General features: G+C 44.1%; 1 long non-coding RNA gene across 1 annotated transcript; it reads right to left on the bottom strand.

Moving 5' to 3' along the window:
• Positions 1-3,827: 3,827 nt before the first annotated feature.
• Positions 3,828-15,946, bottom strand: LOC118476323 (uncharacterized). Its single transcript, XR_004856241.1, has 3 exons — positions 15,509-15,946; positions 10,909-14,564; positions 3,828-9,959 (listed from the first exon to the last, which is right to left on the bottom strand). It is a non-coding gene; the product is annotated as an uncharacterized lncRNA (long non-coding RNA).
• Between the last annotated feature and the right edge of the window lie 2,384 nt (positions 15,947-18,330).

Here is an 18,330-nt window from a genome sequence, read left to right as displayed (position 1 = left end):
GGAGCACGGGGTCCCGCTGGGGGTCCATCTATTTATCTCCACCGGAGTAGGAGCCTCCAGTGAAGACATCCTTCAGGTCCCCCTCGGGCGACTGATACCCGAGGTCCCATTCAGTTGTGGCCACCTCGTCATCGTCGACCTTTTCTTTGCCAGGCCGGCGACGAGGTGGGGAGCCATCCTTGGAAGACTGCTCGCGCCGCTCGCTGACACGTTTCGCGAGATCAATGATCTCGCGACACTCCACGACACTGTGGCGACCGTTGGGGTGCACAGGGCATGGACCGTTTTTACCCCTCTGCGGTCATGGGCGCTTGTTGTGGTCGCCCCGGCCCCCGGTCGCGGCTGCAACGACTAGAGCGGTGGACCGCGATCTCTGGAAGTTGCGGTCCTTCTTCTTTTTCTTCTTACCGTCTCGGGGGGAGGCACCCGAGCCTCCCGACAGGGCAACCCCGGTTTGTGGGGCCGAGTGCCATGCACGGCCCTTGGCGGCTCTGGCGCATTTGTCGGCCAGAGCAAAGAGCGTGGGGACAGTTTCCACATCATGCGTGGCCAACTTCTCCAGCATTTTCTCATCACGTACTCCCTGTCAGAATGCCGTGATGATGGAAGTATCAGAAATGCGAGGTATAGTACCTCGCACCTTGGTGAAGCGGGAGATGAACGTTCGGAGAGTCTCCTCGGGCTCTTGCCTCACCACATGGAGGTGGGCCTCCACACCGTGCTGCTAGTAAGCACTAGCGAAGTTCACAACGAACCGCGCGCAGAGCTCTTCCCAGGAGTAGACTGACCCTGGGGCGAGGTTCATGAGCCAAGTCTGGGTAGGTCCAGACAAGGCGACATGAAAATATGTCGCCATTACAGCGGTGTTTCCACCTGCTGCCGTGATGGCGGTGACGTACACCTGCAGGAACTCCGACGGGTTTGTCGTCCCGTCATACTTTTCTGGAAGGTGTGACCGGAACTTGGGCGGCCATGACGCCGCGCAGAGATGATCCGCGAGAGTGGCGCAGCCCACGCCGGCCAAGGGGACACCCGCTTGGGACCGAGTGCCCGTTGGTGTCTGCGGTGCTACCACAGTGAAGTCCTGATCGAGGTTGCGACCCTCGATGTTTTGGTGACGCTCGCGCGCCCTCTCTAGAGAGACACGCGCGTCCTCGCGACCCTCGAAGTTTTGTCGGCGCTCCCGCGCCCTCTCCAGGGATACCCGGGCATCCTCCCCCGCACGACTGCAGTTGAGCTCTGCCCGGAGGTCGTTGGTCTGTGCGCCTCTCACTGAGGGTCAGCGCATAGACGCCGACGCCTCACGTTGGCGCCGGGATGAACGTGGCCTTGACTTGGTGGAGGTAAAATGTGCCATACTGAGCAACCGGTCAACGTCGTCCCGCCATTGCTTCATGGCCCCTGGCGAGGCCGTGGAGCTTGGAGGGTGTCGCAGCAACTCCCTGGCTGCTGACAACGCTCCTGGAGCCGCCCTTGACGGGGTCCGGGATGTTTGTGCAGTTGTATGCTGCTATGCGTCATGTATAGCAGCAGTGCCCCGCACAGGGCGGTTGGGAGCCTGTGGTGTGGAAGAAGCAGCTTCTCCCTCTACCACAAAATCCACCGAAGTCTCAACGCGATGCTCAATGATTTGCACCATCATGCTATGCGAGAAAATAATCAAAAACTTGAAGCCTAGCCCCTACCTGGTGCGCCAAATATCGGAGAGGAAATTCTCCGGCGGGGTGGCGGAGTGCACCCGCCCTAAGTCCTAAGATGCGGAGGGGGCTTAAGTGTTTTGACTGTTGGAGATTGGGGGATGAACTCAAGAACACGCAAGGGTTTAGAGTGGTTCGGGCCGCCGGAGCGTAATACCCTACTCCACTGTGTGTTGTATTGCTTTGGGAGCTTGAGTTGAGTGTAAGCCTGAATGACTTGAGTCTGAGTGTGTTCATGTCGTATGCCTCCCCTTTTATAGTTCAAGGGGGGAATGTACAAGGGTTCTGAGCCCTGACATGTGGGCCCAGGGACAAATGGAAGGATGGAACTATTGCTTGCCATGCCCGTGTAATCTTCGTACATCTTGACACCCGAGATCTGCGTTGTCTTCGGCGCACAGGGGGAAGCTTCTCGTATAAGGGATGAGCACAGTGCACCGTACAACATGGGCACACTGTTTCGACAATGGACTAGACAGGTGCACCGTCTGTAGGACAGCCCTGGCGCCGCTTGCCAGCGGAATGGATAGGACGCAATAAATGTTGTGGGGACACATCCTCTATGAGAAGGGTGGACAGGCGGCGTGTCCTTTTCACAATAAATGCGGAGGCCGCGCGGCTCAGAGCCCTTACATCATGCTCCGTCCGCTGCCCTACGTCACGAACAATAAGCCATGTGGCTATATTTGGTCCTCGGCCGAGCGGGGGGCGAAGGTCCTATGATAGAGCCAAGACACGCGTCAACTCCGGACCCATGCTAGGTTATGGCACTTTCTTTCCTGGGGCCTTGTTATGGGTGGTCCGAAGCTCACTGGATGGGGTCCAAACCCCATCCAATGGCTTCAGGCTGCTTTTCTTCAGGGGTCCGGGTTGTGTGCACAGGGATCCTGAGCTTACCGGGCCCGATGGCGTTGTCTCCGAGCATGCCACCTTAACTGCCCACGCGATACCCCTGGGGCTGTTCTCCGTGCTGCTAAGGGTAGCCGCACAGGCATCGTGCCTTCATACCGCAGTAAGGGGTACCCCTAATCCAGGGTACCGACAAATACTTTTCATCCGCGACCATAACCATATGCATTTAGACTACAACAAGCAAATCATCGTGACTACGAGCTTAACCAAACCATCTAACAATTTGGCTAACTAGCGCAACAGCATAGGCTGCTATACATCCTACACGTCGGCTTGCCTATTATTATCGCAATCTAAGACTACATATATCTAACAATCACTTAACGCAACTAACTCTTACTTAACAAGAGTTGGCCAACACAGTATAAAACTTAGCAAACTATTTTTGACATCGCAACTCAAAAACATAGGTTGGAACATATTAATCAGTGTTTCTTAACCATTGCTCAACTTGAATTAGTTAACACACAAGTCACCTAAAATAACACATTTTAGGGGGTCTAACATAGAGGTATTAACACATGGCATAAAACTCCATAAGACTACATTTGCTACTGAAGGACCTAAAGCTCTCGTGTGCATATCTTGTCGGTTTGTTCCTCAATTTTAACAAGGACCGACTTATGAACGCTACTCACCTCTAATAATTATTGGGCTGCGATCACTCTCATATAAGACCTCTAATCAATCAACAAGATATTTATTTATCCAATGGAAATGGAATTGAATACTTGACCAAGCAAGGCATCGATCCGCCATACAACAGAAAGCATGACGACACCGATAGATGCTATCAACTAATCATTTAAAAAAATACTAAACTTACTTCTCTCTTTGCCACTACACCACCCTTTAGTCACATGACCATCATGCACATCCTTCACACGATTATATAATAGCAACCTAAACGTCGTGTTACACAATACATACATCTTTCCTCGTCGCGAGTATAACCATATTACGACATATACCCGCACACCTCAATCAAATATCTTACGCCACCACCACTATAATACACCATGGCACACACGCACATACGTGTCCCCATATTACGCACAAGACATCAACCGCACAAGTGACTCCAACAGGATTAATCATACTCCTCATTCGCATCGACTATCACAATCGCCTTATCATATGCATAAAACAAATACACTTTTCACGTAGACACCTATCGATGCATTCCCCAACACATAATCCGCATTTTAAAAATTATCCTCACAGCAAACCACACATCAAATACATTCTTACCAAAACTTAAAAACATCCGAGCCCAGTTCCTTACTCATTTTCTTTCACTACAAACTTCCATCCATACCAATACAATTTTTTTACACATATAATCACACATGCACATCATCAACCAATTTATACGAATCGTCAACCACCAATCTCTAACTCAAAATCATGAACACAACCATACTACGACCTACCACCGAAACATTTCAACCACGTCTATGTAATTGTTACACCCGGGTTTCGGGGCACCAAGACTCGTGCGCGAACATAATCACCAGGTGTGCTGGGACCAAGTCTCACACATATGATGAATCATGGCACATGATCGAATGTCACATCTTTACTATATAATCGGAGTTTTGTACAAAATAAATAAATAAATACATTATATGGAGACAACGGTCCAGCAACCCAAAGTTGACTGGGAGACGACGACCTAGACCTCTCACGAACTTGTCACAGCATCCTCCAAGCGCCTCATCCTGTGGTACCTGTTCTTGACCTGTGGGGGGGGTGTGAGACAGCAAGAGTGAGCTCACATACGTTCATCGCTCAACAAGTTGTGGGGAATAATGTGCATGAACTCGCCAAAGGTGGGAGCTCACGTGAAGTGTAAGGCTTACCAAAGAGGATGGTTAGAGCTAAGCATTGCTTTTAAAGTTGGTCAAAATTTTATTAGCAATTACTAAGTATAAGTAAATACCAGCCCAATTTAGTAGAATAAAAGTAACAACCTCACCTGCGATGCAATGCATATGACAAATTGAGTTTAAGTTCCATAATTTAATCATGTGAGTGTCCGAGCCGCTCATGACCGTGAGCACGGCTAGTATACCAGTTTTACACTCTGCAGAGGTTGCGCATCTTTACCCACAAGTCATGTTACCCATCTGCCAAGAGACGGCCAATCCCATACACCTCTACCGAGGAGGCGAGGCAGGGTAACACTACGAGGCCTTTACAAAGGTCCACTAGCTTCAGAAATCCCGCTACAGTTTATAGGAAGCTCCAATGCAGGGTTCTTGCCTGACCGCCATCGCAGCAAAATCAACTAAGGACCTTCCTACACTGACCACTCCCCTACTGCCCTTGCCCCTTTCGGGTAAGGTAGACCTCCACTAGCTTTCCTAGTTAATCAGCCAAGGGCGTCCATAAACCCTTGTGGTAGCACTGTTTTCCCGGGTGGTTCTCCATGTTCCAATTAACATAATGATCTTATCATGAATAGTAAATAACAACTAATAACAAAAGTGTAATCATGAATAATGTAATCTTCATACCCAAAACCACATAAAGCAATAGCAGGTACTACCCAAAAAGTCCAGTGGTAATCAAGGTATAAAGATAATCAAACTAGGGTAACCTATTGGGTCCCATCAAAATTAACCTATGCAGATCATTATGATTAATCAGAACATGACTGGGTAAAAAGAAGTGATCAAGGGCACAACTTGCCTGGGACATGAGATTCCAGGTACCAGGATGATCTTCAGGTAACTTGTGTCCTCATTGCTAAACGTAGCAATACAGACAAACATGTATATGCAAAATTAACATCACACCAAATATAAGATCAAACTACATAATAATATTCTAAGCTGCGTAACGAGATCATAAGAACAAGAATTACTAAATTCGGAGTTACGGTTAACAAGTTATGAATTTCTGGAGTTGTTAAGCACCTAGAATAGATTAATTCAAATGAACATTTTTAATTCAAGTTTTATGGCTAAACAGAAGCACTAGATGAAAGATAATATTAAAACAAAATTATTGCAACTGGAATAACTCAATCTGGAGCTAAAATGAATTAACTATGAATTAAACAAGTTCCTAGATTTATTTTTATAAAAAAAATCATTTTCTGATTTAATTATGAATATCCCTATTAATTCTGGCCTGCGAACACAATTTCTAGAAAACACAGGGTCTAAACTGTGAAACTCAGGACCTAGATTTAATTAGTTTTCCACGTGAGTGGACGACGGGTTTATTTGATAGTTTTATGAGGGCTCACATGCAATTATCCCCGGCCGAAGGGGTACGGGCTGACTTCAGCCGTCAGATCTAAATTCCACGGCCAGGATTAGACTTCATTAAAAATGAACCGGTAAGCCATGAGGACCACCGGATTAAAGATCGTCAGTCCAGATTAAGAATGACTATGATCAAATCCTGATCGCTTGATCTCAGATCTACGGCCCAAATCCTATTGAGCGAAGGGGTATGCGTGGTTAGATCGGCGCCGTCCGTGTATGATCCAACAGCCCAAGCCCTTCATTTTTCTCCCCCCCAATCCTCTCTCTCTCACCACGGTGCCCGACCGGCGACAGAACGCTAAGGCACGACGTCGCCATTGGTGGCGAACCAACCCTGCCGATTTCTAGGTCTAAATTCGGAAATTGAATGGGGATCATCTATGCGGATGCTACGGCGAGTAATTTAGTAGGGTCTCACCACTCGAAAAGACGTCGATGCGGCCGGTCGACGCTGCAGTGCCGCCCGAGGATTCCCGGTGAGGATTCGGCCAAGCACCGGCAAGCAATTCGTCTCCCCCGCCAACTTCCTTGCTCTGCTGACCACACGCACGATCTGCACGACTTGGTGATCTCGCCCAATTCCCCAGCGATCGAGAGGCTGGGAGATGGTGAACGCGAGGCGTGGTCGCAGCGGCTCTATTCTCTCTCTCCTACTCGTCGCTGTGCTTCAGCGTAATCATCCATGCAAGGTTGCGCTAGCTCCCAAGCCTGGTTATGGCGGAAGGCACATGGGAATCGGGTTTTATAAACCTGTAACGCCATCTGTCGGCTCATGCCCGGTTGTTACGCGGTTGTTACAGGCACCGACGATTTTTCTGGGATGGTTCAGCGTTCGTGCTCGTATGCAGGGTGCCCCACGTGTCGGTGTCTGACATGGAAGGAACATACGTCCCCCGGCTGTTACCAGTAGTTTGTACAAGAATTATAAATGGAAAGAAACAAGACGGGTTATGGGGAGAGAGAAGAGAATGTAGGCCACGTGAGTGAGATTGGGTCAAACCGGTTTGTTCTCTCTTCATCTATATTTTTATCATTTTCTTAACTTACAATTCCAAATTCGAATAGAATTCAAAATTAGTTTTGGATTTGACACATACTTAAAAATGCACAATCAAACTCCCGCATGAATGCAAATATATGTAGATATATATTTACATTTATTGTTTTATTTATTAATTAGACAATTGTTTCAAATATGAAGTACACACGCTATCTTTCTTTTAGAAAAATATTATTTGAAGGTGTTGTAAAATTAAAGGTCGATTCAAAAGTGCATATTTACTACTTATTTTAGAGGAAGTAATGTCCAAACTTTATCATTAATTACTTTTAGCTTGATTAAAAGATGGTTTCTATTTATATTGTTCATGAAGGGTATAACCTATTGATAAATAAATTGATAGTCTCCCAAGGTTCTGTGTTCCCAAAACAATTTTATATATGTATGTATTATTTTATCATTTTTTATCCTACGCAATTTTAGGGCTTTACAAATCCTACCCCCCTTAACAAAAATCTCGTCCTCGAGATTTGTAAGAAAGAGGTGTAGAAAGTTTTGCTTGTAATTGTCTTTTAGTTCAATATTGAAAAGTTTTTTTTATACAAATAAATAGGTATTTAGGAAAGCATGGGTTTCTAGCCACCTATTATGTAGGATATAAGAGATGGATAGGTTAGGGAAACAATAGCTAGGGGTAAGACAGTTTATGGTGAGAAAGGACTCCTTGTTGGGTGGTAATGCATCTGAAGATCGAGTTTGACTTCTCTCCTTCCTTGACGAGGTTGATCTTGTTCTTTTCTGGTCTTGGTCTCATTGAGTTGGGGTCAGCGTTTATCATCGGAGTTACCAGGGTATGGTTAAGATAGATATGGGTGAGATTGATGTAGGTCAAAAGTTTGTTTGAGGTTAGGTGGAGATAGATAGATTATGCAATCCATCAAGACTCTATTGGCTAGGTTAGATCTTATGCCCATGGTTGAGTTGGTCTAATGTGCGAAGTTAAGTTAATACCTGGCTAGTAGGGTTTAATCTCTTCTACCAGTATCACTAATCTGTTTAAATAGACCACATTAGATTAGATCATATTAGATTAGATGGGATCTAGATTAGATTGGTATGACTAGTTTGACTAGATAAGATCTAATTAATTTGCATTAGATCATGGTTGTTAAACTAGGGTGGATAAGTATGCTTGTTAGGATAAGATGGATCCATAAAGATAAGATAGAATCATTTGAGATCAGTTAGATCTATTAGCATGACATAAAATCTTTTCAAGATAAGATGAGTATCTTCTTAAGATAAGATGGATCTACGAGTGTAGGATAGAATCTTTTAAGATGAGATGGATATTGTTTGGCTAGATCCTTTAATGAGGGATAATCTAGTTTATCTAGTTATTTTTATAAGCATTTTTCCCTATATGTATATGCAGATGTAATTGTGGACATTACTCCACAACCCATCACACTCAATCAAAGATCCAAATCAGACAAATATCATAAGAACAAACATTCAAGCGTATAGATAAAAAAATAGTTTTGTTTTTTTGTTCCTAAGATTAAGTCTCCTATTCCTAAAAGTCACTTTAGGTACAGGATTTCAGAGTGTGAAATCCACATTTGTCTTTATAAGAAAAAGGTAAGAATAATCAGAGTAAAGCAGAAATGGATGAGAAAAGATTAAGATAAGTTTAGAAAAGAATCAGAGTAGCAAAGGTAAGTAGACAATGGTTGTCCAGTTCTATCTAGGTTACGTCCTACAGTCAACATTCCTCTGATACCACTTCTGTCACACCCGGGTTTCGGGGCACCAAGACCCGGGCGCGAACATAATCACCAGGTGTGCTAGGACCAAGTCTCACACATATGATGAATCATGGCACATGATCGAATGTCACATCTTTACTATATAATTGGAGTTTTGTACAAAATAAATAAATAAATACATTATATGGAGACAACGGTCCGGCAACCCAAAGTTGACTGGGAGACGACGACCTAGACCTCTCACGAACTCGTCACAGCATCCTCCAAGCGCCTCATCCTATGGTACCTATTCTTGACCTGTGGGGGGGGTGTGAGACAGCAAGAGTGAGCTCACATACGTTCATCGCTCAACAAGTTGTGGGGAATAATGTGCATGAACTCGCCAAAGGTGGGAGCTCACGTGAAGTGTAAGGCTTACCAAAGATGATGGTTAGAGCTGAGCATTGCTTTTAAAGTTGGTCAAAATTTTATTAGCAATTACTAAGTATAAGTAAATACCAGCCCAATTTAGTAGAACAAAAGTAACAACCTCACCTGCGATGCAATGCATATGACAAATTGAGTTTAAGTTCCATAATTTAATCATGTGAGTGTCCGAGCCGCTCATGACCGTGAGCACGGCTAGTATACCAGTTTTACACTCTGCAGAGGTTGCACATCTTTACCCACAAGTCATGTTACCCATCTGCCAAGAGACGGCCAATCCCATACACCTCTACCGAGGAGGCGAGGCAGGGTAACACTACGAGGCCTTTACAAAGTTCCACTAGCTTCAGAAATCCCGCTACAGTTTATAGGAAGCTCCAATGCAGGGTTCTTGCCTGACCGCCATCGCAGCAAAATCAACCAAGGACCTCCCTACAGTGACCACTCCCCTACTGCCCTTGCCCCTTTCGGGTAAGGAAGACCTCCACTAGCTTTCCTAGTTAATCAGCCAAGGGCGTCCATAAACACTTGTGGTAGCACTGTTTTCCCGGGTGGTTCTCCATGTTCCAATTAACATAATGATCTTATCATGAATAGTAAATAACAACTAATAACAAAAGTGTAATCATGAATAATGTAATCTTCATACCCAAAACCACATAAAGCAATAGCAGGTGCTACCCAAAAAGTCAGTGGTAATCAAGGTATAAAGATAATCAAACTAGGGTAACCTATTGGGTCCCATCAAAATTAACCTATGCAGATCATTATGATTAATCAGAACATGACTGGGTAAAAAGAAGTGATCAAGGGCACAACTTGCCTGGGACTTGAGATTCCAGGTACCAAGATGATCTTCAGGTAACTCGTGTCCTCACTGCTAAACGTAGCAATACAGACAAACATGTATATGCAAAATTAACATCACACCAAATATAAGATCAAACTACATAATAATATTCTAAGCTGCATAACGAGATCATAGGAACAAGAATTACTAAATTCGAAGTTACGGTTAACAAGTTATGAATTTCTGGAGTTGTTAAGCACCTAGAATAGATTAATTCAAATGAACATTTTTAATTCAAGTTTTATGGCTAAACAGAAGCACTAGATGATAGATAATATTAAAACAAAATTATTGCAACTGGAATAACTCAATCTGGAGCTAAAATGAATTAACTATGAATTAAACAAGTTCCTAGATTTATTTTTATAAAAAAATCATTTTCTGATTTAATTATGAATATCCCTATTAATTCTGGCCTGCGAACACAATTTCTAGAAAACACAGGGTCTAAACTGTGAAACTCAGGACCTAGATTTAATTAGTTTTCCACGTGAGTGGACGACGGGTTTATTTGATAGTTTTATGAGGGCTCACGTGCAATTATCCCCGGCCGAAGGGGTACGGGCTGACTTCAGCCGTCAGATCTAAATTCCGCGGCCAGGATTAGACTTCATTAAAAATGATCCGGTCAGCCATGAGGACCACCGGATTAAAGATCGTCAGTCCAGATTAAGAATGACTATGATCAAATCCTGATCGCTTGATCTCAGATCTACGGCCCAAATCCTATTGAGCGAAGGGGTATGCGCGGTTAGATCGGCGCCGTCCGTGTATGATCCAACAGCCCAAGCCCTTCATTTTTCTCCCCCCCAATCCTCTCTCTCTCTCACCACGGCGCCCGACCGGCGACAGAACACGAAGGCACGACGTCGCCATTGGTGGCGAACCAACCCTGCCGATTTCTATGTCTAAATTCGGAAATTGAATGGGGATCATCTATGCGGATGCTACGGCGAGTAATTTAGTAGGGTCTCACCACTCGAGAAGACGTCGATGCGGCCGGTCGACGCTGCAGTGCCGCCCGAGGATTCCCGGTGAGGATTCGGCCAAGCACCGGCAAGCAATTCGTCTCCCCCGCCAACTTCCTTGCTCTGCTGACCACACGCACGTTCTGCACGACTTGGTGATCTCGCCCGATTCCCCAGCGATCGAGAGGCTGGGCGATGGTGAACGCGAGGCGTGGTCGTAGCGGCTCTATTCTCTCTCTCCTACTCGTCGCTGTGCTTCAGCGTAATCATCCATGCAAGGTTGCGCTAGCTCCCAAGCCTGGTTATGGCGGAAGGCACATGGGGATCGGGTTTTATAAACCTGTAACGCCATCTGTCGGCTCATGCCCGGTTGTTACGCGGTTGTTACAGGCACCGACGATTTTTCTGGGATGGTTCAGCGTTCGTGCTCGTATGCAGGGTGCCCCACATGTCGGTGTCTGACATGGAAGGAACATACGTCCCCGGCAGTTACCAGTAGTTTGTACAAGAATTATAAATGGAAAGAAACAAGACGGGTTATGGGGAGAGAGAAGAGAATGTAGGCCACGTGAGTGAGATTGGGTCAAACCGGTTTGTTCTCTCTTCATCTATATTTTTATCATTTTCTTAACTTACAATTCCAAATTCGAATAGAATTCAAAATTAGTTTTGGATTTGACACATACTTAAAAATGCACAATCAAACTCCCGCATGAATGCAAATATATGTAGATATATATTTACATTTATTGTTTTATTTATTAATTAGACAATTGTTTCAAATATGAAGTACACACGCTATCTTTCTTTTAGAAAAATATTATTTGAAGGTGTTGTAAAATTAAAGGTCGATTCAAAAGTGCATATTTACTACTTATTTTAGAGGAAGTAATGTCCAAACTTTATCATTAATTACTATTAGCTTGATTAAAAGATGGTTTCTATTTATATTGTTCATGAAGGGTATAACCTATTGATAAATAAATTGATAGTCTCCCAAGGTTCTGTGTTCCCAAAACAATTTTATATATGTATTTATTTATTTTATCATTTTTTTATCTTACGCAATTTTAGGGCTTTACAAATCCTACCCCCCTTAACAAAAATCTCGTCCTCGAGATTTGTAAGAAAGAGGTGTAGAAAGTTTTGTTTGTAATTGTCTTTTAGTTCAATATTGAAAAGTTTTTTTTATACAAATAAATAGGTATTTAGGAAAGCATGGGTTTCTAGCCACCTATTATGTAGGATATAAGAGATGGATAGGTTAGGGAAACAATAGCTAGGGGTAAGACAGTTTATGGTGAGAAAGGACTCCTTGTTGGGTGGTAATGCATCTGAAGATCGAGTTTGACTTCTCTCCTTCCTTGACGAGGTTGATCTTGTTCTTTTCTGGTCTTGGTCTCATTGAGTCGGGGTCAGCGTTTATCATCGGAGTTACCAGGGTATGGTTAAGATAGATATGGGTGAGATTGATGTAGGTCAAAAGTTTGTTTGAGGTTAGGTGGAGATAGATAGATTATGCAATCCATCAAGACTCTATTGGCTAGGTTAGATCTTATGCCCATGGTTGAGTTGGTCTAATGTGCGAAGTTAAGTTAATACCTGGCTAGTAGGGTTTAATCTCTTCTACCAGTATCACTAATCTGTTTAAATAGACCACATTAGATTAGATCATATTAGATTAGATGGGATCTAGATTAGATTGGTATGACTAGTTTGACTAGATAAGATCTAATTAATTTGCATTAGATCATGGTTGTTAAACTAGGGTGGGTAAGTATGCTTGTTAGGATAAGATGGATCCATAAAGATAAGATAGAATCATTTGAGATCAGTTAGATCTATTAGCATGACATAAAATCTTTTCAAGATAAGATGAGTATCTTCTTAAGATAAGATGGATCTACGAGTGTAGGATAGAATCTTTTAAGATGAGATGGATATTGTTTGGCTAGATCCTTTAATGAGGGATAATCTAGTTTATCTAGTTATTTTTATAAGCATTTTTCCCTATATGTATATGCAGATGTAATTGTGGACATTACTCCACAACCCATCACACTCAATCAAAGATCCAAATCAGACAAATATCATAAGAACAAACATTCAAGCGTATAGATAAAAAAATAGTTTTGTTTTTTTGTTCCTAAGATTAAGTCTCCTATTCCTAAAAGTCACTTTAGGTACAGGATTTCAGAGTGTGAAATCCACATTTGTCTTTAGAAGAAAAAGGTAAGAATAATCAGAGTAAAGCGGAAATGGATGAGAAAAGATTAAGATAAGTTTAGAAAAGAATCAGAGTAGCAAAGGTAAGTAGACAATGGTTGTCCAGTTCTATCTAGGTTACGTCCTACAGTCAACATTCCTCTGATACCACTTCTGTCACACCCGGGTTTCGGGGCACCAAGACCCGGGCGCGAACATAATCACCAGGTGTGCTGGGACCAAGTCTCACACATATGATGAATCATGGCACAGGATCGAATGTCACATCTTTACTATATAATCGGAGTTTTGTACAAAATAAATAAATAAATACATTATATGGAGACAACGGTCCAGCAACCCAAAGTTGACTGGGAGACGACGACCTAGACCTCTCACGAACTCGTCACAGCATCCTCCAAGCGCCTCATCCTGTGGTACCTGTTCTTGACCTGTGGGGGGTGTGAGACAGCAAGAGTGAGCTCACATACGTTCATCGCTCAACAAGTTGTGGGGAATAATGTGCATGAACTCGCCAAAGGTGGGAGCTCACGTGAAGTGTAAGCTTACCAAAGAGGATGGTTAGAGCTGAGCATTGCTTTTAAAGTTGGTCAAAATTTTATTAGCAATTACTAAGTATAAGTAAATACCATCCCAATTTAGTAGAACAAAAGTAACAACCTCACCTGCGATGCAATGCATATGACAAATTGAGTTTAAGTTCCATAATTTAATCATGTGAGTGTCCGAGCCGCTCATGACCGTGAGCACGGCTAGTATACCAGTTTTACACTCCGTAGAGGTTGCACATCTTTACGCACAAGTCATGTTACCCATCTGCCAAGAGACGGCCAATCCCATACACCTCTACCGAGGAGGCGAGGCAGGGTAACACTACGAGGCCTTTACAAAGTTCCACTAGCTTCAGAAATCCCGCTACAGTTTATAGGAAGCTCCAATGCAGGGTTCTTGCCTGACCGCCATCGCAGCAAAATCAACCAAGGACCTCCCTACACTGACCACTCCCCTACTGCCCTTGCCCCTTTCGGGTAAGGAAGACCTCCACTAGCTTTCCTAGTTAATCAGCCAAGGGCGTCCATAAACCCTTGTGGTAGCACTGTTTTCCCGGGTGGTTCTCCATGTTCCAATTAACATAATGATCTTATCATGAATAGTAAATAACAACTAATAACAAAAGTGTAATCATGAATAATGTAATCTTCATACCCAAAACCACATAAAGCAATAGCAGGTACTACCCAAAAAGTCCAGTGGTAATCAAGGTATAAAGATAATCAAACTAGGGTAACCTATTGGGTCCCATCAAAATTAACATATGCAGATCATTATGATTAATCAGAACATGACTGGGTAAAAAGAAGTGATCAAGGGCACAACTTGCCTGGGACTTGAGATTCCAGGTACCAGGATGATCTTCAGGTAACTCGTGTCCTCACTGCTAAACGTAGTAATACAGACAAACATGTATATGCAAAATTAACATCACACCAAATATAAGATCAAACTACATAATAATATTCTAAGCTGCGTAACGAGATCATAGGAACAAGAATTACTAAATTCGGAGTTACGGTTAACAAGTTATGAATTTCTGGAGTTGTTAAGCACCTAGAATAGATTAATTCAAATGAACATTTTTAATTCAAGTTTTATGGCTAAACAGAAGCACTAGATGATAGATAATATTAAAACAAAATTATTGCAACTGGAATAACTCAATCCGGAGCTAAAATGAATTAACTATGAATTAAACAAGTTCCTAGATTTATTTTTATAAAAAAATCATTTTCTGATTTAATTATGAATATCCCTATTAATTCTGGCCTGCGAACACAATTTCTAGAAAACACAGGGTCTAAACTGTGAAACTCAGGACCTAGATTTAATTAGTTTTCCACGTGAGTGGACGGCGGGTTTATTTGATAGTTTTATGAGGGCTCACGTGCAATTATCCCCGGCCGAAGGGGTACGGGCTGACTTCAGCCGTCAGATCTAAATTCCGCGGCCAGGATTAGACTTCATTAAAAATGAACCGGTAAGCCATGAGGACCACCGGATTAAAGATCGTCAGTCCAGATTAAGAATGACTATGATCAAATCCTGATCGCTTGATCTCAGATCTACGGCCCAAATCCTATTGAGCGAAGGGGTATGCGCGCTTAGATCGGTGCCATCCGTGTATGATCCAACAGCCCAAGCCCTTCATTTTTCTCCCCCCCAATCCTCTCTCTCTCACCACGGCGCCCGACCGGCGACAGAACGCGAAGGCACGATGTCGCCATTGGTGGCGAACCAACCCTGCCGATTTCTAGGTCTAAATTCGGAAATTGAATGGGGATCATCTATGCGGATGCTACGGCGAGTAATTTAGTAGGGTCTCACCACTCGAGAAGACGTCGATGCGGCCGGTCGACGCTGTAGTGCCGCCCGAGGATTCCCGGTGAGGATTCGGCCAAGCACCGGCAAGCAATTCGTCTCCCCCGCCAACTTCCTTGCTCTGCTGACCACACGCACGATCTGCACGACTTGGTGATCTCGCCCGATTCCCCAGCGATCGAGAGGCTGGGCGATGGTGAACGCGAGGCGTGGTCGCAGCGGCTCTATTCTCTCTCTCCTACTCATCGCTGTGCTTCAGCGTAATCATCCATGCAAGGTTGCGCTAGCTCCCAACCCTGGTTATGGCGGAAGGCACATGGGGATCGGGTTTTATAAACCTGTAACACCATCTGTCGGCTCATGCCCAGTTGTTACGCGGTTGTTACAGGCACCGACGATTTTTCTGGGATGGTTCAGCGTTCGTGCTCGTATGCTGGGTGCCCCACGTGTCGGTGTCTGACATGGAAGGAACATACGTCCCCCGGCAGTTACTAGTAGTTTGTACAAGAATTATAAATGGAAAGAAACAAGACGGGTTATGGGGAGAGAGAAGAGAATGTAGGCCACGTGAGTGAGATTGGGTCAAACCGGTTTGTTCTCTCTTCATCTATATTTTTATCATTTTCTTAACTTACAATTCCAAATTCGAATAGAATTCAAAATTAGTTTTGGATTTGACACATACTTAAAAATGCACAATCAAACTCCCGCATGAATGCAAATATATGTAGATATATATTTACATTTATTGTTTTATTTATTAATTAGACAATTGTTTCAAATATGAAGTACACATGCTATCTTTCTTTTAGAAAAATATTATTTGAAGGTGTTGTAAAATTAAAGGTCGATTCAAAAGTGCATATTTACTACTTATTTTAGAGGAAGTAATGTCCAAACTTTATCATTAATTACTTTTAGCTTGATTAAAAGATGGTTTCTATTTATATTGTTCATGAAGGGTATAACCTATTGATAAATAAATTGATAGTCTCCCAAGGTTCTGTGTTCCCAAAACAATTTTATATATGTATTTATTTATTTTATCATTTTTTATCTTACGCAATTTTAGGGCTTTACAGTAATTTAGTAATCGAGTCAATCGAGAGTGACATGCATCGGCTCACCATAAACAAACCCAATCGGTGTTTGCAAGAACGATGGTGATTCCGATTTGTGCATCGCTCCGAACATCCGACGAGCGTTGAGCGGCTTGCCTTCTCCTCCACGAAAAACATGGGGTTCCTCTCCTCCACAAAACAAAAACAAAACAACACACATACACAATTAATCACAGGAAAATAACGCTGATGCGGAATCGAACAAGGATCATCGTGGTCTCACCGGGGGTGAACGACGTCGATGTTGGGGCTACGCAAAAACAGCAAACACCCGGTGGGCATCACAACGTGTTGTCCACTAGGCTTCACAAAACAGCGAGCCGGCAGCGCACGGAGACGTTGGGGCTGCTGCGCATTTTGTCGAGCACCCAGCAAGCACCAACGGGGCACTGCGCAGCAGCACGCAAGCAGGGAGGAAGTTGGGTCGTGAGCCATGGCAGGGATGCTCCAAGGCGTCTGCTGCAGTGCGCCATGGGGAGTTGGAGGAGCTGCTAGAGCTCTGAGCGCCGGCCATGGAGAGAAGGGGAGGAGCTGCTGCTCGCCTATAGGGAGCCAGCGCCAGGGGGAAGCTCCTGCTGGTTTCCATGGAAGAGTAGGGCGCAGGGGACAACAGGGGGTGCTTCGGCGCGCTGGGGAAGAGGGGCGCCCTGCTGCATGTGTGTGAGCGCCATGGCAAGAAGGACCTGCTGGCAGCCGTGGGAACCAAGGAGGAAGAAAAGGGGGCGTCGGCTGCTGCTACGCGAGGGAGAAGGAGCAGGGGGCGACGAGGAAGCTGGAGCCAAGGGGGAGAAGGGGAGGACGCCATGGGAGGAGAGGGAGCTTGCAGAGCTGCTGCTCGGCAGGGACAGCAGAGGGAGAAACGTGCTGGGTGCTGTTGCTGCCGTGAGGGAGGAGACAGGGGAGAGTGTGTGCGTGAGAGGAAAAAGGGAGAAGAGAGAGTGGCGGCTAGGGGGCAGATGGAAATTTTCCAAGTTGTAAGGGGAGGCACTTCTATTTATAGAGGAGTCCTAGGGTTAGGGATTCAAATGGGCTAGGTTGGGCTGGCCCAAAACACTAAATCGGTCCGCGCTAAATTATTTCTAGGAATAAAAATGCTCATGTGGAATTCGTCTATACGCAGAATAGAGTGAACTAGAGTTCGTACGAACGGACGATTACACGATTAACTCGGCCGAGAGTTTGATTTGACTTCGCTCGGCAATAATTCCCTAAGCATGATTCGAAAATAAATCGTCTTGAGATATGACCGACTTTCGGATTTATGATTGAAAGAGACAAATTGCGACATTTAAAAATCATCGCTGATGTTGATTTTTGAATTTGGATCGAACACAGAGGTATTAAGCCGAGTCGGAATAAGAATTTATTTGAGGACAATGCATTGGAGATTCCGCTTTGAAATTTTCTCTCGCACTATTTTACAAACAAATGTTTCTCTCAAACTTTTGATGGGCCTTGGATTTTTAGTCGGAGAAGGCGAATCGTGACATTTTAAAAAGCAATGTCGATGCGGGTTTCGAGTTCGGTTCGGACATAGAGATATTGAACTGCGTCAGATAGAATAAATTAGAGGGCGACATACTGAGTATTCCATTTGAGAGTACGAACTCAGATTAATTAGTCGGACATAGACCGAAGGTCGAGGAATCGGACTCGGGCTCAGATCAAATAACAGCCATCGAGAGTTTGATTAAATGAGCCTTAGAT

The sequence above is a fragment of the Zea mays genome, chromosome 2 (genome assembly GCF_902167145.1).
Source record: "Zea mays cultivar B73 chromosome 2, Zm-B73-REFERENCE-NAM-5.0, whole genome shotgun sequence".
NCBI classification, from domain to species: Eukaryota; Viridiplantae; Streptophyta; class Magnoliopsida; order Poales; family Poaceae; genus Zea; species Zea mays.
The sequence above is the reverse complement of the archived record's forward strand: the minus strand, read 5'-3'. Positions and strand labels throughout refer to the sequence as shown.